A 26,595-nucleotide genomic window follows, 5' to 3' on the forward strand; every position below is an offset into this window, starting at 1 on the left:
GAACTGAGCAGAAAGGAGAAAATCAGTCATTTACAAGTAGTCCCTTGTGTCTTACCTTTACTGCAGAAGGGCTTTGCATAAAGTCTGTCTTGCCAGCTTTTAGTGTGCGACTCTGCAAATGAAAGGGAGGAAGATTGCCAGGCAATGAGCTTGCTGGACACAGGTTATAATTTCTCTCTCTGTTTATGGTGAGTGCTGTGAAAACAAAAATTATTCAGCCAGTGTGAGGCACATAACCTACTGTATGTGTAGTTTAGCAGTGATTTAGAGCCCTGATGATGGCAAATGAGGAGTTAGAACAACTAACCTGGATGGCTGCAGGTGTGACAGATACCACTCACATATGGATCAATATGTAACAGCAATTCACATGCATTTACTGGACCAGGATCTGTAACATTTTACTGACTATGGCTGCACAGACATAAGGGATAATTCTTCCAGGTGTTAGCAGTGGTAGTAAATATTTGTATTTATGTTATGATGGTGTCCAAAAGAACTAGTAGGGGACCATTATACATAGAACTATATAAGAAAGAGAGAAATAATCCCTTCCCTGTGGAGTTAACCATCTAGGGGACACAAATAAGAGGTAGAAGAATGGGAATAAAATGTAGATGCAAATGAGTATAGCAATGAATTGGGACAGCTTTGTGAGTTGTATGACTTTTTCTGTGATTTTTCTAAGTAAGAGAAAAAGATGCACAATGGTTGCTAGCAAGTCACTGGGACATTCTAGGGATCTGGAATTCATTTTTGTTTGAGAAAAGTGGGTTAATGAAAATTTTTAATTTTTGGGAGGGTTTGTTTTTTTGGTTGGGTGTTTGTTTTTTGGGTCTTTGTTTGTTTGTTTAAATAGAGGAAGAGGAAAAAGATAAATCACAGCAATTTCTGTTTCTTTGGATGTGTAAACTCAAGACTAGGATTTTATCAATTTTAATACGCTAAGAAATGAGCCATAATTTGCAAGTCATGTACATATACATTCAAAAAGAGATCCAGTTGTTGACCACTGTCACATCTGGTTTTAGTGTGGGTCTCACAGGAACAGCACAGCAGCAGCATTCACCCCTCTCCTCATGGGGCTCTGTGGAAAGGAAACATCCCACAAGTGGACATACACACCTGATGAGCAATTCCTGCTCCCTTTAAGAAAAATAAGTCAAAAAATCAAGGCTAAGTTGTGCCTCTGCCCTTTCCAAATGCTGGTGAAGAGAGGGAGGAGGAGGAGGGTCACATTGGGGAGGCTGCAGGGCTGATGGACATCGCTCCTGGACTGCCACCTCTGTGCCAGGGGAGCTGCCCCACTCCCAGACCTGTCCCTGCTGCCCTGGAAAGAAGAGCATTCGGATTTGATATTTAGCTTCTCTCCCTGAATTGTTGATTGTTTACCAGCCAAAGTGAAGTTCTTAGGGTGAATATTAGCAAAGAAGGAACTAATTAGGCAACTTCTGTAATCCTGTCAACACTGTTCTGGCTTGCTTGTGCAGGCTGAGGCATTTTCGCATTGTATTCTTCTTTATTCTAAGCATTTCCCAGGTAACAAGGAAGGTAAAGAAAATTAGCACCTTTTAAAACTGCCTCCTTGTGACTTACCTTGACAGAGAGGTGAAACTGCTTTTTCTTATGTTTTCCTGGCATAATCCTTTCCCTCTTTTAACTTTCATTTCATGGCGACCTGTAATCCTGGAACTGATCTAAAGAGGCTGTGTTTTGCTTGTATCTGTGTCTTATAAAATGTTTTCTTCATCACTCTTCAGGAAAAAAGTTGTCCTAGGACATTGGGAGCAAAGCAGGGCTTCAAGCAACACAGTAACAGTTTCATTGTTTAACTTAAATAATGAAGGCTTTGGGGTTCTGGTTTTTATTTTTAAATGTTGGAAGTGAAATATGGTAGGGATGTTTGAGTTATGAACAATGTCACTTATTCTTTTACTGCTTCAGAGTCAATATTATAGCAGTGTTCTGGGCTACAATGCTCTGAGCTGTGGGCAATATTGGTTAGATAGATTTGAGGCATAAATAGGTAGAAAAAAGGGGTGGCAAGGAACACTAATGCTGAATTGTGTGCTACTTTCTGGAAAACTTGTTTCTTGTTTATTGTAGTTTGTCCTTTTTCAAGATGACAGGAGTAAGAGTTGATTAAAGAAACAAAGAACATGCACAAGCATAATATAAAGTTGGCAACTTAGATTTGCATAACTTAAATTCTTAGTTTAAGAGACATAAATAAGGAAAGAAATTCCCTCCAGGAATTCAAACAAAACTTCTTTGGATTTTGTATTTTCCACATTATAAACAAAATCCTCATTGCCCAAAAGCAGAAGAAACTTAAAAGACTATAGCTGCAGGAAAGGGAAGGAGGAGATTTAAGTTTCTGAGACAAATTAGAAATTCATTCTAAGATCAGAAGGACAGACATTTTTATCTGTTCTGACCCTAAATGGCTTGGTCTGATTGTTTGCTTCTTTTGTGATGCTGCAGAGAGCTGCTCCCTTGGAGGAGGCTGTTTAGCAACTACCAGTGGCTCTTTCTAAATTACTGACAAGGACAGTCAGGTCAGAAATGGATCCCCTCACCATTCCCTCTGTGGATGCTCTTTTTGTTTCTCTGCTTATGGCATGAATCCCATCTCTCTCTCCTGCAATATTTTCACTACATATGGGTTCAGTACTATATTTTTAAAGTTCCTTTTTTTTTTCTCTCAAAGTTTCTTGTTTAGTCTACGAAGACAAACAATAACACCTCTCAAGGTATTACACTGAATCAAAGAGCTTTCTGTTTTCTAGCTCAGGAATAAAATATTACAGGTGTGCCTGCAAGTGTCAAGTGAAAAAAAATAAAAAACAAAACACAACAAGACAACATGGAAATAGTAAAAACAGTAGCAGCATTAGAAGGGTTGATTATTCACATGATAATGGGCAGCTTTAATGTGAATTTTTGCATAGTTGAGCCAGTGAGATCAATTTAATCCGGGTGGGTTATTCTTCTCCTCATGTAAAAGACCATTGATTCCTTCTATTGGCTCAGTGAGGGAGCTCTTCAGCACAGTGGCACACTGAGGAAGCTGGTTGAAAGCCACTGAAATCAGCAGGAGCTTTTTAATTGACTCTGAATCAGGTCCCAACACTGCACATAACTGCTGTCCTTTCACAAAACTTTGTTTCTTGAATACAATTGGATTACCTAAATAAAACTTGGGTTTTGCTGTTAAATATTCGGTGTGAATCAATTCTTTATGGAGAAAATATTTTGCCTGCGATACATTTGCTGTGTGTTTAAAGTCTGAAAGTGTTGCCAGTGATAATTGCTTCATCATCTTTTGTTCAGGTGACTAATTATAATAAAATATATTTTATGCATAAACCAGTATGAGACTCATTTTTATACATTTCATTTAATTCCTTTTTACTGTGACAAATCACATTGTTAGAAATGTACTAACAGATGGGGTGGATTTTAAAGTCAGTATAAATTATGACTCCTTAATTTTTGCAAGTGTTGAAGAATTTAATTGTCTCCATTCAGATTTTTGGCTTAACTCCTGTGGTTTGGCTTGTTAGGATTCCAGACATGCAACACAAGGAGCAGAGAATTTCTGGACTGTGCAGTGTCTTTTGGAGGGGGGGGGGGAAAGAAAAAAGTGTCCTAAGAAGGAAAGGAAGTTAGGACAAAAGTAAGGTCCTCCGCAGAAGTGCTCAAAATGGCCTGTTCCAGAGTGCGGGTTAGGAAGGGTTCCCTTTGAATAGCCCTGCTTGTTAGGGGCAGTAGAAGCAGTGCTCTCTTGTGTTGCCCACATTCCAGCTGCAATGAAATAAAGGCTCTGAGTGTGACCCCAGCCCAGGAGTGGGGGAAACTCTTACCCAAGTATAAAATCACAGCATTGATAGCTGCAGCTAGCAGTGAAACATGGTTAGCAGTGAAACACTGTTTCAGAAAGCATTTTCCCTTCCTTTCCCTTATTCTGTGTGCAGAAATTCTTTCAGCTTCAGTAACTTTAAATTCAGATGTTCCTCTTGAGACCTCTCTGGTATTAGCTGCCTTCTCCCCTGTCCTTCAGTTGCTCCACAGCTGTGTTACTCCTGACACTTCACCCTCCCTCCCTTCCTCATACAGAGCAGATTTTCCTCTGGCAAGCCTGGGCAGGTGGGCCACCATGGGCAAAGCCATATTTCTCACCCACTGCTCCAAGCCTGCCACTGCTGTTGTTAAACCCTCCCACGCTCCTCCTTTGATATATCACTCACCTGCAACTCTTTGTGGTGCTCCCTGTGGTCTTCAGCCTGAACTGCCTGAGTAGCTCACTTCACCAGGCAAGCACCAGGAGTTGTTGAGAAAGGTCTCCCTGATCAGGTGATGATTATAAACTGTGTCAATGGGAGGCAAACAGCCAGCTAGGTTTCCCAGAGGACCAAACTGAGCATGACAGACCCAGCTGCCTCCACGTGTCACATCAGCCCCTCAAGTGATGATCTGCAGCCTTCTCTTTCCTGCTAGATCTGTGCTTGGCACATTCATTCCCCTTTTGGGTCTAAAATTCCCTTGTAGTTCTTTCCAGATGCTTGCTCAGGCTCTCACCTGAAGACAGGCTTGTGCTCATATTCTCCAGTGGGTGGAGAGCTTAGACCTGTGCCCAAAGTGATTTAGAGATACTGTTTACACTGGCACTGGCTGTTTTCAGTGCCACTAATGTCTGCCCATGAGGCCTCATTCATACATGGAGTACACAATACAGGTGTGTGGAATAAATTCCGCTAAGTGTGCCATTCTAATTCTGAAGATAAAAACCACGTTAAATTAATGAGGAATATCATCAAGTCCTAGCAGGTGATTAAGCTCAGAGATCTGTGGCTATAAGGCTGGGGTGTTGACTAGCAGGGTGTTGTTTTTCCATGCCTGCCAGTTTTGATCTGGTACTGTAGAATTTGGAAACCCTGGATTTAGAGTTTGGTTTTGAAAGTTCAGCTGACTCAGAGATTAGGCAGCACTAATACAGCGTCTGTACCCATTATCTCATGATTTAAATGTTCTCTGTTTCACACTAGCTAATGATTTAAATGCCATTAGATATCTTTGTATGACATCCAATATGAAATAATCAACTAGCTTAGCTTAACATTGGTCCCATCAATCAAACTCCCTGTTCCTCCCACAGCATTGTTAATGAAATGTTGGTAAGAAAACCAACAGACTCGACTATGGCATTAGAATTAAGGGGTGAAAGGTGACATTTCATTACTAATTTTTTTTTTGTCTTGGAGTCTAATTTTGTTTCAACAGAGTCCAGAAGAGACATTTGCTCAGAAAATGTGTTATAACTCCTAAGATATCTGTCCTAACTACTATTTGTGCTACATCTGATTATATAACATAGCAACATTAAATGGAGGGGAAAAGTCATCACATCATTTAAAACATTCCTGATGCTGGAGCTTGACATGATTTCTTTGAGAGGGAGTCCTGGCAGGTCTTTGTATCTTTGTGGTCCTCATGGTGAGATGGCTGTCAGCTCAGAAGGGGTAGTTTCAGTGAAGACAAATGAGAATGTTATTCCTTGTGTGCTTGACTGACTGATTTGTAGGTGAGGGTGAAAATATATGGATTTAAAAATAGAACATTGTCATGTGCAGGACCACAGAGCTGCAGTCAGGCCTTTCAGGGGACTCCTCATTAAAATATAACATACCAGTAAATTAAAAACAAACCCAGCATCACAGCACATTGTCATAACAGAGGGCTGAACAAGTAGGAAGTGAGAGGCATGGCAGGGACCTGCACCATTTTGTCACCCTTTTGTCCATCAGCTGAAGCCTCCAGAGATCTTCTGCCTACATGGGAACTGAACAGGCAATAAGGAGAGGCCCCTGGAGGGAGAAAGAAGGAGGATCTGGGGCAGACAAAGGAGCAGAGAACAGCCAGTCAAGAAGGGGCTGGTGATTGTAGTGTGGAGTTATGTTCTGTGAAGTTAATAATAAAGATGAATCCCAGGAAAGTTGGAAAGCAAGCCTGTCTGCATCTCTTCTGTTCAAAGCAGAGCAGGGACTCCAACTGCTTGAGAGAGTCACCTTTCTTTGAAGCAATTTTGAGGTGAAAATCTCAGGCATTTGTGCAATGAATTAAAGGTTTTCTAATTCCCCTTTAATTTGGGAGTACTCAGAAAGCTCTCAGCACTTCTGCAGGTAACTTCAAGGCTCATTCCTTATTGCCCTTTTTTTTTTTTTTTTTTTGAGACACCAGGTTTGAATTATTGTAACATACATGGAAGAGAGACATTAATTAATTTCAAGGAAAAGATGATTTTTAGCCTATTCTTATAATTATCACCAAAAGTACATAAACTCTCATCTGGGACTGGTTTCTTCTAGGGCTGTTTCAGATCATCATGAAGTCTTTTTCAACTGGGCATGAATTCCATTCGGTGAAAAAAGTCAATGTCTCTGCTCTACTGCCTTGTCCCAATACTGTACCAGGGCACAGTCAGCTGTAATGGAAAGGCTTGAGATTGCTGGGTTTCTCCTCTTTGAAGATTTACATGGTATTAAATAGGAAAGAAATGTGTCCTTCTGCTTGTGAAAAGAAGGACACTTCAATAGGTTCAGACTTTTTGTTTTTTTTGTGGAGGAGTGAAAATGTGACACTGAATTCTGAAAAGTGTTTAATTAACAGCTTGGTTTTGCCAGACTTTTCTAGTGAAGAACTAACTTAGCTTATGGACTATAACTCTAAAAAAGAACTATTGATATGTTAATTGTATATGATTATGAATGGTTATTTATGGCATTGGATCCCTCTGCTAAACCAATTATGCTCTATTTGTGAGATTTGCATTATACTGCATCCATGGCATTTAATTAAACTTCTATTTCTCTTCTTTCTTTCTTTTTGTTTTCCTTTTCCAGCCTTACATATATGATAAACTACAAGAAGTCACTCAGTGGTTAAAGCTAAATCAGCTATTCATTCGATCACCCCTCATTCACATCCTCCTCTGTTTGTCTGGCCCAGAAAATCTTAGCTGTGCCCCCTTAAACTCACCAGCTCAGGTTCAATGAATTTTTATAATTGTATTTTATGTACTTCTAGAACTAGATACAGCAGTCACTCAAACTCTATTGGTGAAAACCATCTTCTCTATTTTAATGTATATTTAAATATATTTATATAAACATAAAGGAGATGTTTAAAAACAGTGTAATGGCACAGCATGCTGTAATCTGAGTTTCTTTTGGTCTCCCTCTGCCAGTTAATAAACAGCATGTAAAGTCAACTGCATAACCAATGCTCTAATTCAGAACATATCAAAAGGTTTGCGTGGGTGAGGTAAATTGGGCTGATAGTGAGTCAGGAGCTGGCTGGATCCCTCATTTGTTCATTCAGAGCATTTTTTATGTAGAACTAATTTTCAAGTAGTTGAATTTCTGAAAAGAAAATGAAATCCTTAAGGGGGCAATTTAGCTGGAATCCTCTGAAACACAGCTCAACATGGATTGCCTTTTCACAGCTGTTTTGTGTGGAAAAGGATCTTAGGTTTTCAGTCCCCTCCACACCTGCTTACTGCTTCTTTTCTGGAAGTGTTTTATTTTACAGTGCACCTAGTGAATGAGCTTTTAGGATTCAGTGGAGAAAGGGGTTAAATCATTGTATGGGTTATACTTACTGGAAACTTGCCTTGCCTCCTACTCATAGCATCAGTGCCAAAAAGTTTTGTTTTGGGGCTTTCAGTGGTTGAAGTGTCCAAAAGTGAGAGTAAAGAGAATGGTATCCATCCTCCCTGCACCCCTTTGTGTGTGTGCTGCTTGCTGTATTACTGGGGCAGGGTGCGGAGAAATCGGGAATTCAGGAGCTGATCTTCCAGTGCACATAAATACACAGACATGCACGGATCTATCTGGTTCCACTGTCCCTGCCCAGGCAGTGGCAAACAGCACAGAGCCTGTTCTTTGGTTTCAGAGCATAATAATATCTTCCTGGCCACAATGCTATTCATCACACCCTTTTGCCAAATAACAAGCCCAAGTGGCCTGGAGGTCTTTCTGTGGACACTGCTCCAGATTCAGTCTCCCGAAGAATATTTTGAAACATACCAGACCTAAAATATTTTCAGTCTTACTCAGAAAAACTCTCACTAACTAAATTCTACTCTTGCATCTTTGTTCTCTAAGAACCCGAGTCCCTTCTGTCTCAGCTGAAGTCTCAACAGAAAGGAGTTTTAGCATCTTGCTTGCATCTTAAGTGCATAATTTAAAAGGTTGGCTACACAAAGCAAGAACAATTGGAAGCTTTCTTCTCTGTATGATCATAGGGATGGGAGAACATAGTTGGAATAATTGTATCAGAAGGGAACCTTTTTAATTATGTTCCTTCCACCCTAACACATAAGCAAATAAAGTAGGACCACTGCAAAAGCATTTATTTAGCCTGATTGTAGGGGCAAGTACAGAAGTGTTTATCATCTTGATATTACCAAGGCAGCCATTGCTAGACTATAGCTTGAAATAGCTGAAGAAAAAAATGTACCTCTCATTTCAATTGGGGCAATTTGCAAATATCCAAATCTTCTATTGTCTGGAGGGTTTATTTTGTTACACAGAACCTATAGTTACTGCACCCCAAAAGTTCTTTTTTATGATTAGCTGAAGCACAGACAAATCATGAAAAGACAATTGTACACTTTCTTGTGTGGCTTTATGGGCTTTAAGTGCCTACAAAAAAGGATTCCTTATGCTTTAATTTCTCTTTATTTTTTTGACTGTAAAGACCCATGGGGTAAATGCCAGTCCCACAATCCTGCAGTTATATGGTTACTGTCAGCCTGCTCAAATGATGCTTCCTGTTCATTAGGCATCCTTTCATCTGACAACAATGTACTGGCTTTGCTGCAATTCTTAGTCAACGCCCATCTCTTCAATAGCCTGTGAATAGTATTAAATAGTGTTTATGCTAGCTATTGTTGCCTTTTGTGTGGTTTGTCTAATTCACAGAGAAAAGTCTGCTTTTGTGGTCTAAGGCTGGCTACGTCATGGCACGCCATGTGCCTTCTGATGGGATCCATTCCTGCTGAGTGATAACATTACAGGTCTCAACTCCTTTGCAATACAATCCAGCATTCTTAACACAGTCAATACACTCACAGGCAATCTAGTTTACTCTTTATATTAAGAGGTTTAGGGAGACAAAGCTCATCTAAATACCTGCTCGTGAAACAAGTAAGATGAATTCAACCGATTTGAGAATTACTTCCCAGCTCCCACACAACTACACAATGAGCACCATAAATCAAAAATTAAAAAAAAAAAAAACAGAGCAGGGAATGCCCAAATATCCCAGGTAGACTCATTCTGCACACAAACACAGCACATTTTAGCATATAGGGTGGCATTAGTGCTCATAGTTAAGATGAGGCTTAATACTAGAGTCAAAGCGGCCGCTTTTCTTTGCTTAGACTACTGACAAAAGAGAGGGGATATTGTAGGGATCATTACATTATCCTGTAGCTCAGGAGCCTTTGCAGGGCAGGTATGTTTCTGTGTCTTGAAAGGGCTTTTGATGTAAGCAGATCATTAGAGGCTCAGAGTGTAACTGATCCTCGGCTGTCTCTGGCTTTTGCCGTATATGGGTTATTCTTATCTAACCGTATGCTCCCTGTTCTAGGTATCTAAAATCTTATTGTTCTCCTTCCCTCCCTCAGTCCCTCCCTCCAACCTTGTCGCTGTACAGCTGAAGTTGGTTTCCAGCTTTGCCTTGGGAAGCGTACAAGTACAAACACAAATGCAGCTGGAAAGTGAGGCTTACACTCCTAAACAGTGCCATTTGTTTGTCCCAGGAGTTGTTATCCTCCATGCGTCACGCTTTGAACAAGATCAAGAGTGGCTTCTAAAATATATGGCAATGAAAAGAATGCACACAAATAGTAATTATTGCTCTGTAGCAGCTCAAGCTATACTGCCCTCCGTGGCCAGGAGCGAGCAGGGAGGCAGGGGACTGGGTGGGGCTGGGAGTAGGCGGAGGCTGAGCTCTGTTCTCTGAGCATCACAGCAGAGCAGCCAGATTGCCCTTCTGATCAGCATAACCTTGCCCACACTTCTCCTGGTGCTGTGGGCCACATCCCCAATGGCACTCAGGACTGTGAAGCTCCTGGCAAACAAGGGGCACTGGGGTGAATACCCACAAACAGCCTGAAGGTAGACTTCTCCACCCAAAGTGGCCACTCTTTCAAGTCAATTGGAAGAGACTGCTTACTTCATCCTGGTGTTGACCTCTGACGTTGTTCTGTTGAAATACCCAGCTTTTTTTTGCTACTGTTAATGAGCACAGAAATGGCCACTGTAGACACCTAAAGTCTGGAAATCCAAGTCCTACCCAAATGTACTTCAGTCCAGGCTCTGCTGTCTTTAGACTAAAAGCTGTTTTATCCAGATAGATGGAATAGAAAAGGCACAATGCCCTTATTAATTATCTTTTTTTATTTTTTAAGCTTCTGAGTGCCTCCAAGCTATACAGAAGACAGTCGTTCTTTCCATCTTAGAGTGAAAAAATGAATACAAAATCTGTCATAACAACATGAAAGCATTTCCTGAATGACAACCCTGACTGCTGAATGAGTGTGTTCACCTGAAATGAGTCAGTACAAGTGCAAAGTCTGTTGCCAAAAAACAGGGAGGAACCTGACAGTCTAGAGCAGTTGCTAGATAAGAGCTTTTCCCTGTATTCAGATCACCTTCCGATGGAAACAAGTTGTGCAAATGCTCACCCGGAGTCAGTAAATGAGAGAGAGTCCATGTCCTGTAGAAATGCATTACCTTAATCTGCTCCTGAAAATGAATGAGATGGGCTTTGACTAACACTTTCAGCAGCAGGCATTGGGAATGAACTAGGGTTGTCAGGAAAGATCATTGATTTTGCAGGACCCATCCAAATTGTAGGATATAGTTTGGAGAAAGAGAACTCCCTTTTCAAAAGATAATTTTTCAATGTACTGCCCATGTTTGTGCTTTGTGCAAGCAATAATGGTTTAATAAATGTTTTATATGATTGGGGTTTAGCTATACTTGGAAAGCTGGCAAATCTGACTAGATTTTACAGATACCAACTTTTTTTTACCATTAATACTTTTTTTTCCCTTTCCATTTATGTCCTCAGATTGATTTCCAATATTTAAAATTTAAACAATAAAGGCAACTTCAGTGTTCAAATCTGCAAATAAGACAGACAATGTATGCAACCTCCTCATTGATTGACTTTTCTGTTTTTATAGATTCACCCTCTTGAAAGAGTCATTAAACACCAGAGAAAATGATTTGTTGCCATTGATTACATGACATACTGCTCTGACATACACAGTTTTTATATCTAAGTTATTAATTATGTTGTTAATGTAATTTGCAGACCACAAGATAAATCATTCAGCTTCTGACTGGATATTACTGGATATATTGCATATATAAATACATCTCTGGGTGTGAAGGTAACTGTTACCAAGGGTAATAGATTAGAAGGCTTCTAGTTTGCCTTATAAATCATAATGAGCTAAGGAAAACTTCCTCTGCCCATTTATTTTATTAACTTGGAAATGCTGAGTTTCTCAACATCTCTGCCATTTGTGTGCTACAGTGATGCACATTATCACTTCATTTCAATACAGAGCAAACGTTTGCAATTGTTGTGTTCATGCTCTATCCTCATTTTCTCAAGAATTTCACAGTTTAAGATTAATAAGCTACAGGACATAAAAAGTCAAGCTTAATTTGTGTCCTCCTAAAGGCTTCACTAAACAATTTTTTTCCCCTCTTCTGGTGCTACCTTGTGCAAGCTTCATTCTCTTTAACTTTCTTTTCCTAGCAACAATTGCCAAGGAATTGATCATGACAGCCAGTGTCACAAATGCGTGCCATGGTAGTCTGAAGCCACTCGTGACAGACTCATGTGTTTCAAAGTGGAAGTCTCTGCATTTGTACCAACAAATTACTTTTAAACGTTCCTTCTGTTTTGTACTTCATTTCAACAGGTCTGGGTCTTCCGTTAATTTCAGAAGGGTTTAGCAGCAGCTATTCAGCAGTTACCCTGGGAGCACACTGCAGATTATGCATGCTTGCCTGACATTTGACAGATGCCCTTAAAAGGCTCAGTTTCCTTTTCATAGAGGCCAGGGGGTTGAGGAGGGTGGAGGACTAGAAACATTTCTGAAGTGAGTGACATATGTTTAAATGTCAAGGTGGTCTTACTGAATCGCTAAGCACAACCTCTGTACACTGAAGCAGTGGGAAATGTCCTTTTTAGCTGGAGCTAAAAATTCACATTTTTTTAATATTCCTGATCCCAGAGATGACATAGTCCTTTATTTGGAGAGGAAGCTGAAAGCTGAAGACTAAATTTTGTTGCCAGCATATGCTAAGGCTCCTCTGAAAGTTTCACCACATCTGAAGAGTGAATAAAACATGTTTTGTAAGAGGCATTGCTGAAAGTGTGAAACTCAAGGAGGTAAATTAGCTTTCCTCCCTGGTTAACTCTGTCTGTGCAGAGGTTGACCTTGAATGTTGGTACAGTGGTGATAAACAAAGCTACAATTGCATCTGGAAAAGGCCTGAGTATAAGGAGGAGAATTACCCATCTTTAACAGGTTTCTTGCCTTCAGAAATGTTCAGCATCTCAATACAGGTCTTCAGCATCATGGTTGATATTTTTAAGAGTGTCAGTGCCACAGTCATTCCCAGAGTGAAACAGCAAGTCGGTCTCAAAGAAGGGAGGTGGTCCTGAGTTTGGATCTGGGTGTACATCCTGGAGAAGTCCTGTCCACAGAAGGAGCCACACACCTCCTCACTTCTTCCCTTTCCTTTGGCTCAGGGCCCACCAAATTCCAAGCTGTAGGCTCAAACTGTGTGCAATTCTAAGTTCAATTGTATCTTAAAATCCCTCGTGCAGGTGACTGGTGAGCCCCGGTCAGGAGCATGCTCCTACATGTTTCAGCAGGTGAAATGCAGAGACAGAGAAAGTTGCATTGAAAATATGTGCCTTAAATATAGAAATTATTGGGTTTAGAGATCCCTTTTAAAACCAACAGAAATTATTTCTACTGTCAGTGAGGATGCAGGTTTAAACCTCTCCAGCAGACATTATATCTGTTTTTAATGAATTAATTATTTTGAGTATTGTATAGAAATGTCATGCTCCTATCAACAAGCAATACTAGTCGGAGTAAGGAACAGTGCAAGCAGCCTGGCTCAAGGTTCAGTGCCCAACAGTTCTTATCAATCTTAGACTTGACTTGTCCTGAGAAGATGTTGCCAATTATGTCATGGTAGCTGGGGTAGATAGATATCTCCTTGGGAGGAAAATAATAGCCAGCATGATTTTGACTTCCCATCTAAATTGAATTTGAGCTCAACTCTCTAGAGAAGCACAACCACTGCATTAAACAAGTGACGGAATTAATGCTCTCATTGATCCTGCTCATCATTACAGATGTGTGTGCTCCCATCACTGCATCCAGCCTCTCCATCTTAGGGAGCCAAACTGTGGCTCTGACTGGGCAGAATGTGCTGGCTTTTCCAGCTGTGCAAGATGGTACCAGCCCTGCTGCTGGTCTCACAGTTCCTCTGGGTTCACGCTGATGTGAACAAGTGGAAGTAGAGGTTGGGTTATGGATGAGATGCGGAGGTGATTTCCCCTTGTTTGCTTCAGTGCCCCCTTTAAAATGCAAGGAGAAAGTGGAAAATAAAAACAACTGTGTCAGTTAACATTAATGAGTAAGTTTAAAAATTAAGTTTATGTTTTAAAATGCATATCAGCAAATTTGTATTTTGCTATTCACTTTTATGACACAAAATTTCTCAGAAGAGTGTCAATAATATAGAAGCAAGTTCCTGTCTATCATATTATGACTGAATGTTTAACAGGGCCCACAGCAGCAGTATAGTAAAAGCTACATTCAGGTATTCACTGGTTGCATCTAGATTTCCCACTTGGACACTCTGGAGTAAAGGCCTTTAATTGCTTTATGTTGCATCTACTCACAAAAGATTTGTTATGGGTTTATATCTTGAGATTTTTGTTAAAGGCCTTTTGGAGACAGAAGATTAAATACACAGCACTTCAGGGATATCACATTTTTATTCTTGATGCTTTGAAATTTCAGAAGGTTTTTTAAAAGGTCTTTGTGGTCTGACCAATAGCATATATAGATATGTAAAAGATTTAGGTGCTAAAGATTTTTTTTCACTTTTGTGTAATTCCCCTTATCCAGAATGACAGATAAATTTTTAAGGGGATTAATCAAAGTAGAGATTGAATAAAATATATAAAAAGAAATTTTCATAAAAATAAAAGGAAACTTTTTGCTTTATCAGTTTATTCACACAAATTGACTTAGTGACCAATAAGGAGGGCAGGAGGTAGAAGAGCAGAAAGGAAGGAACAGCAGCCTTGGAGTAATGACAAAAGGTGCTGGAAGGGTCCCAGATTGTCAGCACAGTGCAGGAAGGGAGTGGAGGACAGCATGCTGATATCCTCTCCTGTGTGCACCTTGTGTGAGGGCCCTGACGGGTGTAAGGGATGAGGCTAAGATGCAACACTGACAAGCTCTAAAGAGGGGAGCTGGATCACCTAATAATCCCAGGAGTGTGAGGAAGAGAGACTGTGTCATGGAACTATGGAATTATTTGTGTTGGAAGGGCCCTATAAAGGTTTTCTAGTCCAACCTCCCTGCCATGGGTAGGGACACCTTCCACTAGACCAAGTTGCTCAAAGTCCCAGCCAGTCCTCTGACAATCTTCTTGTCCCTGCTCTGGACTCACTCCAACAGATCTACATCCTTGGTCCTTGCTTCCATCCTCTGAAAGCTTTTTTTTTGTGTGTGTGTGTTTGAGATTGTCCAGGAATTCCTTTTTTATCCTTGCAGGTCCTCTGCCATTTTTGCCCAACTTCCTTTTTGTTGGAAGGCATTGCTCTTGAGCTTAGAGGCAAGCCTTGAATATTAACCACCTTTCTTAGGCTGCTCTTCCCTCCAGGGCTTTATCTTATGATTCTCTATGCACAACTTTGAAAAGGACAAAGTTTGTTCTCCTTAAAGTCCAGGGCAGTGAGCTTGCTGTGTGATTTCCTCCCTGCCCCAAGCAGTGACCACTTCATGGTCACTATAGGCCAGGCTTCCCTTCAGCTGCCCAGTCCCCACCAGTCTCATCTCGTCAGCGAGAACAAAGTCCAGCACAGCACGTCTCCTCATTGGCTCCTGTGTCACTTGGAGAAGGAAATTAATCTTGATGCATTCCAGTAACCTCCTGGACTGCTTTTGTCGTGCTGTGCTGTCCCTCCAACAGATGCCAGGGTGGTTGAAGTCCCCCATGAGGACCAGAGATTGTGAATGCAATGTCGTTCCCATCTGTCTGTAGAGTGCCTCCTTGACCCTTCCTGCAGCAGACCACCCACTAGAGTGTCACCTCTCCCTGCCCTCCCTTTAATCCTGACCCATAAACTCTGGCTTGGCTCCTCACCCATCCCCAGCTGGAGCTCCATGCACTCCAGCTGGTCACTGATATAGAGGGCAGCACCACCTCCTCAGCTCCCCTGCCTGTCCTTCCTAAAGAGCCTGCATCCATCCATTCCAGTTCTCCAGTCCTCACAGCCTGCCCACCACGTCTCTGTGATGCCAGTAAGGTCCTAGTCCTGCAGGTGTGTGCACATCTCTAACTCCTCTTGTTTTTCCCTGTTCTATGTGCAAAGACACATTTAAGATGGGTCCGGATATAGCTGATTTGCTGGTTGGAGTAGCTGGAATTCTTTTGTCCTCCTCTCCAGGTGCTCTCCTGCTGACCTGCAATCACTCTCTGGACTCTGGGCATCTACTGCTGGCCCTGTCACCAAACTGGTAGGAGTGGGATGGATTGGGTTCCCCACCTCCAGCAACATTATTTTTCCCTCTTTATAAACTTAGCAACCTGATGACTGAAGAAGCTGCTGTCCCTCTCTGACATATGGACTCCATGAACCCCCAGTTGAATGTTTAAGTCCAACATCATTTAGCACTAGAATTGTTTAAGTCCTTAAAACTACTTAATTTGTTTATTCCTATTCTTTTTCCTTATTAGATAATTTCGGTCTTCATTCTGAGGCTGCAAAACCTACTTTGAACATTCAGGGGAAATCTATTCTTATGCTATTTTCTAATAGACCTTAATTATAAGAAATTAAATAATCCTCCAAGCCTCCTATAGACTCCTCTTTCCTCAAAATGCACTTCTCACTGAGGAAGTGGCATGGCAAACATAATATTGTCTGTTAATAAAATGCACATAGATAAAAGACATAAAATTAACATATCACAAGATTATAAAATCACGAATTCTGTTCAGTCTCTGTTCCACTTGCCTTCCTGTCAGTTATTAATTTGACCTCTGCAAATACTCTTTGCAGTACGTCACATGGTTATAAATCAGCAAAGCCTTCAAAATTGCAGTCAAATCTCCCAAATACTAGAACAGCCTTATAGTGCAAAGTCAAATTCAGCACCTGGTAACACAATTAAAAATCTATTGGTCTACACAGGCTAAGAGAGTAGAATTTTGCAGAAGATTGCATGGCAAGCACAGAGTCCAGCTGGAGCAGGATGCAGTTTACACAGCCCAGATGTTCCCCAGCTCTAGAGACACCTTCTATCTTCTTGCCCCTTGTTGCCACATTTTCTTTCATTCCTGATTTATAACTTCAACCTTGTTTATGGCAGCATTTGTAAATTTTGGGAAAGTCAAACAAAGGGATAGGTGATATACTCCTTGGCACAGGAAATCTGTTGGAGAGAGACAAAAGGGGGATCACAGAGGTCATTAGAGGGCTGAACGACCTCTGCTATGAAGACAGGCTGAAAGAGACGGGGTTGTTCAGCCTGGAGAAGATAAGGTTCCAGGGAGATCTTGCAGCAGCCTTCCAGCACCTGAAGAGGACATGTAGGAAAGATGGGGATAAACTTTCTAGCCGTGTCTGTTGTGACAGGACAAGGATAATGGTTTTAAACTAGAAGAGAGTAGTTTTAGATTAGATAGAAGATTTTTACAGTAAGGGTGGTGAAACACTGGAACAGGTTACCCAAAGAGATAGCAGATGGGTCTTGGGTGCACAGCTTCAATTCCTTGCAATCTGGTGTCCACTAGTCCATGAACACCACCAACAATTTCCCACTGTTTAACCATTTGCTGCTTCTCGAGGTAACCAGCATAAATGACCTGGGACATGCCCTCAGCCTCCAGCAGGGACAAGATGGGATGCTCCTGGGAAAACCTATACAAAAGCAAACTGCTCAACAAGCAGATTGTTAAACTCAGTGAGTAAATCCTATTCCAGCACCTGTCCTTGGACAATACTTTATGGCAAAAGATAAGTCTCTGCCAAGTCCTCAGGATCCACACAAAAGGCAGCTTCACTTCTCACCTTGCAAATCAGTCCTGGTGTCCTTTTCTTACACTTCTGCTAAATCCGAAACTGAGGGGTATAAAGCTGTAGATAGGCACCTGCAGGTGCTTATATGCCTCTCCCAATCTGCCTGGAGGCTCTCTGCCTGCATGCTGTTACCAGCATCCCTCTTTGCCAGAACATTTTTCCATTCATCTTCCTTTAAAAAGTGTTGCAGAGCAGTTAACAGCTTCAAGAGGAACTGTTGTCATTACTAATGTTTAGGGATTAGAAAATGTTAGTTGCGTGCAAATTATACTTAATTAGTGTTGTAAGATAATAATTATTTTTCATTAATAGAGTCCTAAATCTTTGAAAGCCTTAAATACTGTGTATCTTATTATGCTACACAGTACAAAACCAGTGAAACCCTTTCATTAATTCATTAATGATTAGTTGGAAAAGCAATATGACAGATTATTTTACATGTTACCAAGCACTATTAGTACACTCACATACACAGCTTAATTTAGAACTTTAATATTAGAATTTTAGTTCTTCAACCATGGAAATTGAGTAGGAAATGACTATGAAGATAAATTTTCATTTGATTTTTTTCAGGCGCACTTTCTACCATGTACCCCTTCTTTTTTACAATACATGCAATAAGAAAAAAAATTAAATATCTTTAACATGGAGGATTACTTTTTTTTAAAAAGCTAGGTATCATTTAGATAATGGATGTCCAGTTAAGCAAAATGTCCAAATCAGCAGTGCCATACTTTTGAAAAAAGTGAATCCTCTCTCAACTTAGGTGAGAGACCAAGCACAAGTGCTTAAGCAACTAAATCAGACCTTTAGTTATGGTCTTCTACACTTTCCCTAGGCAAAAACGCCAGAAAAATGAGGTGAAGTTTCATCAAAGTAAGTTAGCAAACATCACCTCTTTAGAGAGGGAAAGGGAGAATGAGAGAAAGCGTGAGTCTTGTTCTCTTCACACTTTTGTCTCAAGAGGAGACGAGGAGGAGCACGTAGAAGCTGTCTGGGATGGGCAGGCAGACAGTACCTAAAAGGCAGCACCTTTGTCACCCTGTGAGTATTCCCTGCAGATCTGCACCTCACCCACAGACCTTGTTTGGACAGGAGAGCTGTGCCCCCCGTGCTGTGTGTGAGTGCTCCCAAAGCCAGGCTCTGACTCTCTTGCCCCCTGTGCATGATCAGACTGTTCAGGCCACTGGGTCTAATTTAACTGGAGTTATCACTACACATAAAAAGTAGATGACTGAAGAAAAAGTCACACATATTTCTGCCTGAATGCACTCTTGCAGCAAAGCAAGCCAAGATAACATGCACAGGCACTGCTGCTCTATTTTTGTGAACTGCACGTAAAATATGGAGAAAATGTCTTTAAATGACGGCTTTGGGAATGTCTGTTGGCAAAGGAGATGTTTTGCAGGGCATTCTGCAGTAACTTCTTGCCTGGTGGATAGGACTCTTGTTCTAGTTTTAAAATGGAAGGAGAAATTCACAGATCAACTCCTCTGCTTAAATAGATGCTAAGGGAGAAAGCACAGAAGGGTATCTGTCAGTCACCAGGAATTTCCTTCATTTCTTAGTCTTTCAAGGTTTTGGGTGGTCTTTGGTGGTTGCAGGTCCCTACTCAGGTGTACCTACACTAAATGGAAAGCTCCAGCTTTCCATAAAATCCTTGTCAGAACATAGGCTTTCTCTTTCACGAGGATCGTTTCACATCCTTTTGAAAGATGCTTTGATCACACTGCAATATCAAGTCAGGGAGCTAGTATTACACATGTGTCATATTAAAAAAAAAAAAATCAACCAATCAACCAAAAAGCCCTAAACAACCTAAAAAATATTACCACAATTTAACTCTTTATTCTAATCTTTTCTAATGTTCTATTCTAAAAATTTTAATACAGGGATTCACAGAAAAAATTAAATGAGGGCTTGGTGGAGTAAACAAGAAGTTTCAACCCTTTTGCATGGAAAACTCTGTCAAAGTTGTGTGCCTGCAAAAAATTTGCAAATTCCCCAAGTCTGCTGTCCAGTACAAGGGTCTTCCATCAGAAGTGTTTTGTATTCATGAATTTACTCAGAGCATGCAGTTTCACATGCTCTAATGAGCTGTATGTGAAGACAGTAGACATGCACTTAACCAACAAACAATGTTTTTCTCCACCCCATACTCAGCAGAATGCAAAATAAATTCCATTATTTGCTTCATTTGCGTCTTTTGAGGACAGTAATACATTGTAAACATTATTAGTGCTTTACATTGACATCTGTCTGTGGAAGGACTCAGAAGTTAGTCTTACCACAGGGTGTAAATTATCACTGACCCTCTGGAAAGAAAGTCCCAGACTGCGGCTGGGAAGACCAGGAGTGGGGATGTCCCTGCAGGCCAGCCAGTCTCTGAGAATCTTTTTTCCATGCTCATTGTAAATCCTGAAGATGTACAGAAAACTTTAGTTTCTGTGATGCTTTCTAAACCACAGGAATATATTTAACACATTAATAAAAGGGGAAAAAAGCCAAATAAACCCTAGGAACAATCCAGCTCCTGTCATCTCTCTTGATTTTTCACTTAGTAGACTTCTTTATGGATTAAAAAACTTTTTTTTCTCCTTCTTCTTGTAAAGAGTGTTCATTGAAGCTTGGCCAATAGATGGTATCACCCTTTCCAAAGTCTATGCTATGGGAGGCCTATGGAAGCATATCTGCTCAAGGCATTCATGCAAATTATTACTTACTGCCCTATATGCTCATAAATTAATAGCTTCTCTGTGGATGAAAAACAGAAATTAGACAACCATTAAGGTTGAACAATGTATAAAGAATATTAAATATTAATATATGAAATGAAAAAATATTGCAAGAGATATGAATAGATATGCCAGAAGCATAACAAGCCAAACCTAGGAATGTAAATAATAAAAACATGTTTTCAGCTAGATATTCTGGATGGTTTAGTATTCAAATTAAAGTTTGTTTTCTCATTCAATAAAAACAAAACAAAAAGTATTTACCGTTGTTGCCTTATTTGCATGAGAGTTCATTTTCCTCCTGTGAACAGAAGCAGATCTTTGAGTGGAGGCGAATCAGGATGGAAAGGCCACTTTCCCATCGGTGCATTTTTCCAGGAGTGTTTCAGTGAGGTGTGGATGGCAGCTCTGCAAGTTCAGGAGCAAGAATACCCCTCACAATTTAAAGTGTTATTTGAATGAATAATTGCAAAGCTAGCTTGTGCATTTTAATGACTTGTGTCGGCAGCAACGATAAAATTGAAATGGAAATTGGATGAAGTGTTTACTTAATAGTAGGATAAGGCTGCCTGTTGCTGAAGCATTGTGGCTGACTGCATGTGTCACTTGTCTCTGGCAATGATGCTTTTCCTTGGAGCCCTGTCAGAGCTACAGGACCTATCATTTCACACAGCTCATCAACTGTGAAAAAAATCATGTTGAAAATACCTGATTTCTCTGTGAATCCAAGTTCATCTTTAAAATATATTACACCCTGGCCAGCTTCAGCTCATTTCTGCTAATTCTGAATTAAATGCTACTCTTCCCTGTCCCTGCGAGAATTGTTGCAAAAGCACTCTGTATGGATTTTGACCTTAACCATGGATTGCTGCAGCCAGACCTTGATTCAGCCTCCTGTGAGGCCCGTAGGAGTGACAAGTGCACCCATTTTCAACACACATCTGGTGAAACGTCAGATGGAGAATGTCCTTGCTCCCATACTCAGTTTTATACAATTTCATTTAGCCAAATGTTCATTTCCCAGAGCTTGGCCTGGACTGTCTCACAGGGTGCTTTCCAAAAACTCTAGATCCACTCCTCTAAAACCTTGTGTGAATCCTACCAAGATTAAACAGCCTCATCTTTAAATTGAGTGGACAGATCTGCATGGGCTCTGCTTTAGTTAGGGTACTACATCTGGGCTGTTCCCATGCTGGGGGCTGTTTTGTGGGATTCCTAGGAATGAGCAAACAGTAAGAAGGAATCTGGTATATTTGCAGTAGGCAGAAAATGTTTTTCAGGATAGTCCTGAAACAGTCTAATGAACATAGATACCTAAAGATTTCAGATCCAGATGCTTGGTTTAATCAACACGCACACGCACACACGCAGAGTACATGCTGGCTCAGAAAACTAATTAATTACTAAAGCTTTTGATTAATACAGATCATGGAAAAACCCCTACATTTGTTTTAGGAAGGAATGCTTTTCTTTCTGCCTGTAGTTTGAAAAAAAATTTGACACCTGACTGCTTCTCAGTTCTGATTGGAAAAATGTTTCAAAACAACTGCTGTGCTTTTATAAAACACAATCACCACACAAGGCAAAGTACCAATCCTTCTAAAGGCACATGACAGTAAAACCTAGCCTTCAAGTACTTGGGGCTGTGTCCAACACCAAGAAAATCCAAAATAACATTGCACAACTGTACTATCAGGCAGAGGGTCAAACAGGTTCAGCTCCAAAGGAGGTGGCATCTGTTACCTACCTCATGTTTTAGTAAATAGTCTGTTTTTTATGTGACAAGTGCAAACAGAGATACAAATTAATGGGAAAAGAAAAGCCCCAATTGTCCATTTGTGTCACATTGCAAACTGCTGGGTGAAAAACAGCCCAGCATCATTTAATCATCCTGTTTTCCCTCTCCTTTTTCACTCATTACATTCATTACTGGTCACAAAAGACTGCTCACAAAACAGCTAGTGATTTTAATTTAATGCATCCTTTCTAAAGCCTGCAGGGAAATTAAAGGAGGGAGCAACCTGGGGAGGGCTGGGGAGCAGAAGGGGAAAATGGCACATCTGAAGCTTTGAATGCTAATAGTCAAACATTTCCCAAATAGATCTGAGCTGACCCTAAACACATTGGGAGGGCTTAACTCTATTAGTTTGCAAATTGAGTCAAATTGACACAAGGAGTTTCCTTGCAGTGCCTTTAAATCTCTGATGGAGGCTGGTGAGTGACCTCTCAATCTGACAGGCCAACAGTTGCCAAACCATCTCAATATCACAAAATCCAATAAAACAAGCTATCCAGGCAGATCACCAAGGGCTGGTGCAAGTTTTTTTTTCCTCTACATTATGCAAAAGGCTGCTGTTGCCACCTCCAGCTAAATATAGGGGCATCATTGCTTTACAAAGGGATAACTAAATAAAAGCGCAGTAATCAACCAATCTAATCAGTACAGGGTGTAATATTAGGGAAGCATGACAATATTTATTTGGAGTTGTAGAGAGTCTGTGGAGCACAGCTCACCTGGGGGGCATTGCTCTAGAAAATGGCACTCTTCCAAATTGTTCCACACTAGCTAGAGTGGGGGCTTTGATGGTAGATTTGCTCTTTCAAGTCCTGTCTCCTCATCCACTGAAATCAATAGAAAAGCTCCCATTGACACCAGAAAGGTGAGAAGGGGGAAATGTTCACTGTGAGAGAGGCAGGAAGGGGCTGTGCTGGCATGGGCATGAGCTGTGACAAGGCACAGGTCACCACAGGTCCCTGCAGGAATGGGATTTATGTCCTCACACATTGGAGTGTCTGCCCCAAGCTAGGTGCTTACACTGGCAGAGGTGCTTGCCCTGAGGTTCCCCAATCCCTTTGACCAGATCTCCAGCAGCTGTTCCAGGGAAGCCTCAGCACTCAGCTCACCCCTTGCTCCTGCGTGCTCATTTGCCTGAACCCTGACATCCTGGGTAGCACCACCCTTCTGCTTTCCAGCCCCTACTGGGCACTGTTTGCCTCCTCCTGTAGAAGATGCTGCCACCTCTAGCCACCTGCTTCTGACTGGAAGGGATGCAGGAAAAAAGCCCTGCTCCTGTGGAGGTGCTCCACAAGAACCTTAACAGCTCCATTATTTAACACTGGGGAAAGCTCCTTGAGGTTGATTTTGACATCAGATTGACAAGGATGCATCACAACTAAAGTAGATTTCTACTTAATTTTCAGAAATAATATCATAGTGATTTGGGGACAAAATATATCAGAGTCTGAAAGAGCTGTTTAAATATGAGTTTAATAAGGTTAGTATGCCTAAAGCATACAGAGCAAAAGTCCTCCAACACACTACTGTGTACATCTTCCTTGGGATGCAGACCAAAGTCCATTGGTCTTGACTTGACTTCCAAGACACTTGAAATGGAAGTCATTCTGAGTGCTTTTTTTTATCTTTTTCATGTTGATTCTGGTATTTTAATCAAGGCTCTCCAAAACATCTCATGTGTAGTCTCACCCTCCCTACCCCCTTCTGCCAGAAACACGTGTGTGTGATGCCCCCAGTGAATAACTCACAGGTTACCACTTGAATGCACACTTGGAAAGATGATCTTTGGGAGACCAATTAAGCCACATGGTTATTTTGCCAGATCATGTCCTAAAGTACAGCCTTTTGAACACAAATGGGAAGTATATGTCCTTCAGAAATATTGCTGTGTCCTCGTGCTCAGGATATGGATATGGGAACTAATTACTGCTGTGTTTAATTGCTCCTCTCCCCACAATGAATACGCTCTCTCCAGGCTGCCTGTTACCCTTTATTTACTTACAGAGGAGGAAACTCTCCCTCACGTATGCCATGATCAGAACTGGTGCAATGGCTGTTACTGCAGGGCAGCAGACTTACACCAAGTTCACACCTTCTCCTCCCCCAGTAACTTGTTTGTATGACCATCCCATAAACCTATAAAATTAATTTTGCACTGAAATAGAGGTAGTGAGCTAAGGTGATACAGCGCTTCAGCACTTCCAAGCCTAACTGCCTGTGCTGTGCTGAGACCACAGTTCAGAGACTTAGGAGTCCAAAATCTCAGCTCAGGGTCACCACAACATCCAACAGCAAATGCCAGGGCTTGGCCTTTTCATAGCTCAGTATTGCCTTGTGGGAGACTGCAAATCATTCCTTCTGTGCTGTAGCATGAACTGTGTCCCCTTTAGCTTGACTGTTTACCCAAAAGAATTCGTTTGCAATGCAAACTGGTCTTGTTATCCTGGGTGGAGTTCCTGTTTCTTCCTAAAAATTGATTTTTATAAATAATTGGCTGCAAATTACCTCTTTTTATTTGAAGAGGGAAAGCCACAGTAAATGAGATTTTGGACACTTGAGTCTGATCTCCCTCATTGCTTATTTGTTCTCTTTTGCCTTTTACTAATGAGTGTTATACTTCCCTTTTTTCATTTACTTCTGTTTTGTTGAAGAACTTCTTTTGGTTGCTTCTTATGTCCCTTGCTAATTGAAATACATTTTATATCTTAGTTTGTTTTTTTTTTTTATCTCTGTCATATAACCCTCTGTTTCGTGGGAGAATTTTAACAAGGGGGTTTCCAAGAGACTGCAGCTTCTCCTGCCAATGCAGCAAACCATTGTGTTGTAAACATATCCAGGGCTGCCTGACGATTGTGGGTTATTGTGCTCCTCATACTAATTACCCTCTACAGGGAGATAGTGTGCAGAAACATTGTGAAAACCTTGTCTTCTCTTCCTCCAGCTTTTTGTTCCATTCTTACATCCTTGGCATCCAGTTTTTCGCCACTCCTCAGCGTCTCAGGCGTTTCATGTTCCTTTTTCTCTTCTTTTGCAACAAATAAAGAGTCTATTTTCTTAAACTCCCTTCCCTGCTGAAACACCTGAGCACCTCCATTGCTCTTTCTGCTACTGCAATGCCCATATTGTAAAGCAGCACCTGGTATAAACACACCACTTCAGGTGTGGTCTTACACTTTCCCATCTGCTGCCAGGAAAGAACTTTATTTCCAAGTTCAAAACTGCTCAGTTCTTGTCTTGGATCATGCTCAACAGTGCAACAGCTCCACTGAGATCCCTGTCCTGGTCATCCAAGAAAAATCATCTTTTCTGTGCAAACATGCTTGGTCACCATTTACAGTGAGGTACTCCTTGCACACAGTTATTTCTGTTTCCCCTTACAAACTCAAGGCATGCTAGGATGAGAATTATTCACCCGGCCTTCCTGCAGTAAGAGTTTGTCTAATGTCATAAAAAAGAATAGTAACTGTTAACCGGTGAGTGCCTGAATTAGGAGAGCTGACTTACCTGCTTGGCTCAGAGAAGCTCTCTTGGTGTTTGAAAATCCATTTCTTCCCATGGATAAAATAAAACCTGTGGAAAGAAGCTTTTGCACAAACTTTCTAGATCTCTGAGACAAATCAAGAGCCCAGCCTTGAATTCTCTTTTAGAGATCATCCCACCATTAATTTGACAAAAGAATAACCCATACCAAGGGCACAGAATGAAACCCCATCAAGTTTTTAATGGCTTCCTCAGTCTCCAGGGGAATCCTCCTGTCCCCAGGTACAGCAACACATCCAGGTCTTGCCCTTGTGCCACCCCAGATGAGATCTGGCCATTTCTCCCCATTTACCCTCCTTCTTCCCTTGTCTCTGGCCCCAGGGAATGGCCTCTGAGACACCCACTGCAGCAAAGAGCCAACACAGCTGGGGTGAGTCAGTGCCTGGAGCCTTTATTTAAAGGAGAAGGAGCACAAATGCCAATTTTTGGCTCACTAGCCTGGCTTGTGAGGTCTGGGAACATGTGGGCTTCTTTTCTGCCTCACTGAACAGCAGTCATGTTCATCAAGTGTTTGAATGATGGCAGTTTGAGGTAAAATACCCTGATGAATGGTGACAGGGATACCTGGTTTTTAATTGTTTTAACATGTAGGAGAGTAGAAATTGTGAGTATAACATGCAGGAAAACCTTCTGCATTTCATTATTTGTGGCATGTATTTAAAAATTAATAAAAGTTTCAGAAAAATCTGTACACATTTAACATCTGTTATCTCTTTTCTAATCCTTTAAATCCCTTCATTTACTCCAAAGTTGCTTAAACTGTTATCAACCTCTTTTGAGGGCTCTACATCTTAATCACAAGTGTATGACAAATATTTGATGATACAGTACGCACTTGGCAGATACTTAGGACTCAAATGATAATACCAAAATAGAGGTTTCATATGATTACAGAGACTAAGGGATTAGAAACCAGATTTAAATGGGTCCAAGGGGCAAATTCAAAGACTTCAATCATCTTTTTAAAAACAAGATGCCATGGTATGTAAAAAAATTCTAAAATGAATTTGCCAATGATCTCTCCTCCAGAAATATTCTATCACTTCATCAAACTTACTTATTTATTTAAACTGCCTTTGAAGCTCTTTTATTTCAAGC

General features: G+C 40.9%; 1 long non-coding RNA gene across 2 annotated transcripts; it reads right to left on the minus strand.

Moving 5' to 3' along the window:
* Positions 1–19,715: 19,715 nt before the first annotated feature.
* LOC135450913 (uncharacterized) lies at positions 19,716–25,743 on the minus strand. 2 transcript variants are annotated; one of them, XR_010441184.1, is made up of 4 exons: positions 25,646–25,743; positions 25,462–25,527; positions 20,427–20,570; positions 19,716–19,845 (listed from the first exon to the last, which is right to left on the minus strand). It is a non-coding gene; the product is annotated as an uncharacterized LOC135450913 (long non-coding RNA). The 2 variants fall into 2 exon arrangements; XR_010441182.1 differs by having other exon boundaries at positions 25,462–25,540; positions 25,646–25,742.
* Positions 25,744–26,595: the final 852 nt, after the last annotated feature.

Source organism: Zonotrichia leucophrys, chromosome 1, assembly GCF_028769735.1.
Source record: "Zonotrichia leucophrys gambelii isolate GWCS_2022_RI chromosome 1, RI_Zleu_2.0, whole genome shotgun sequence".
NCBI lineage: Eukaryota > Metazoa > Chordata > Aves > Passeriformes > Passerellidae > Zonotrichia > Zonotrichia leucophrys.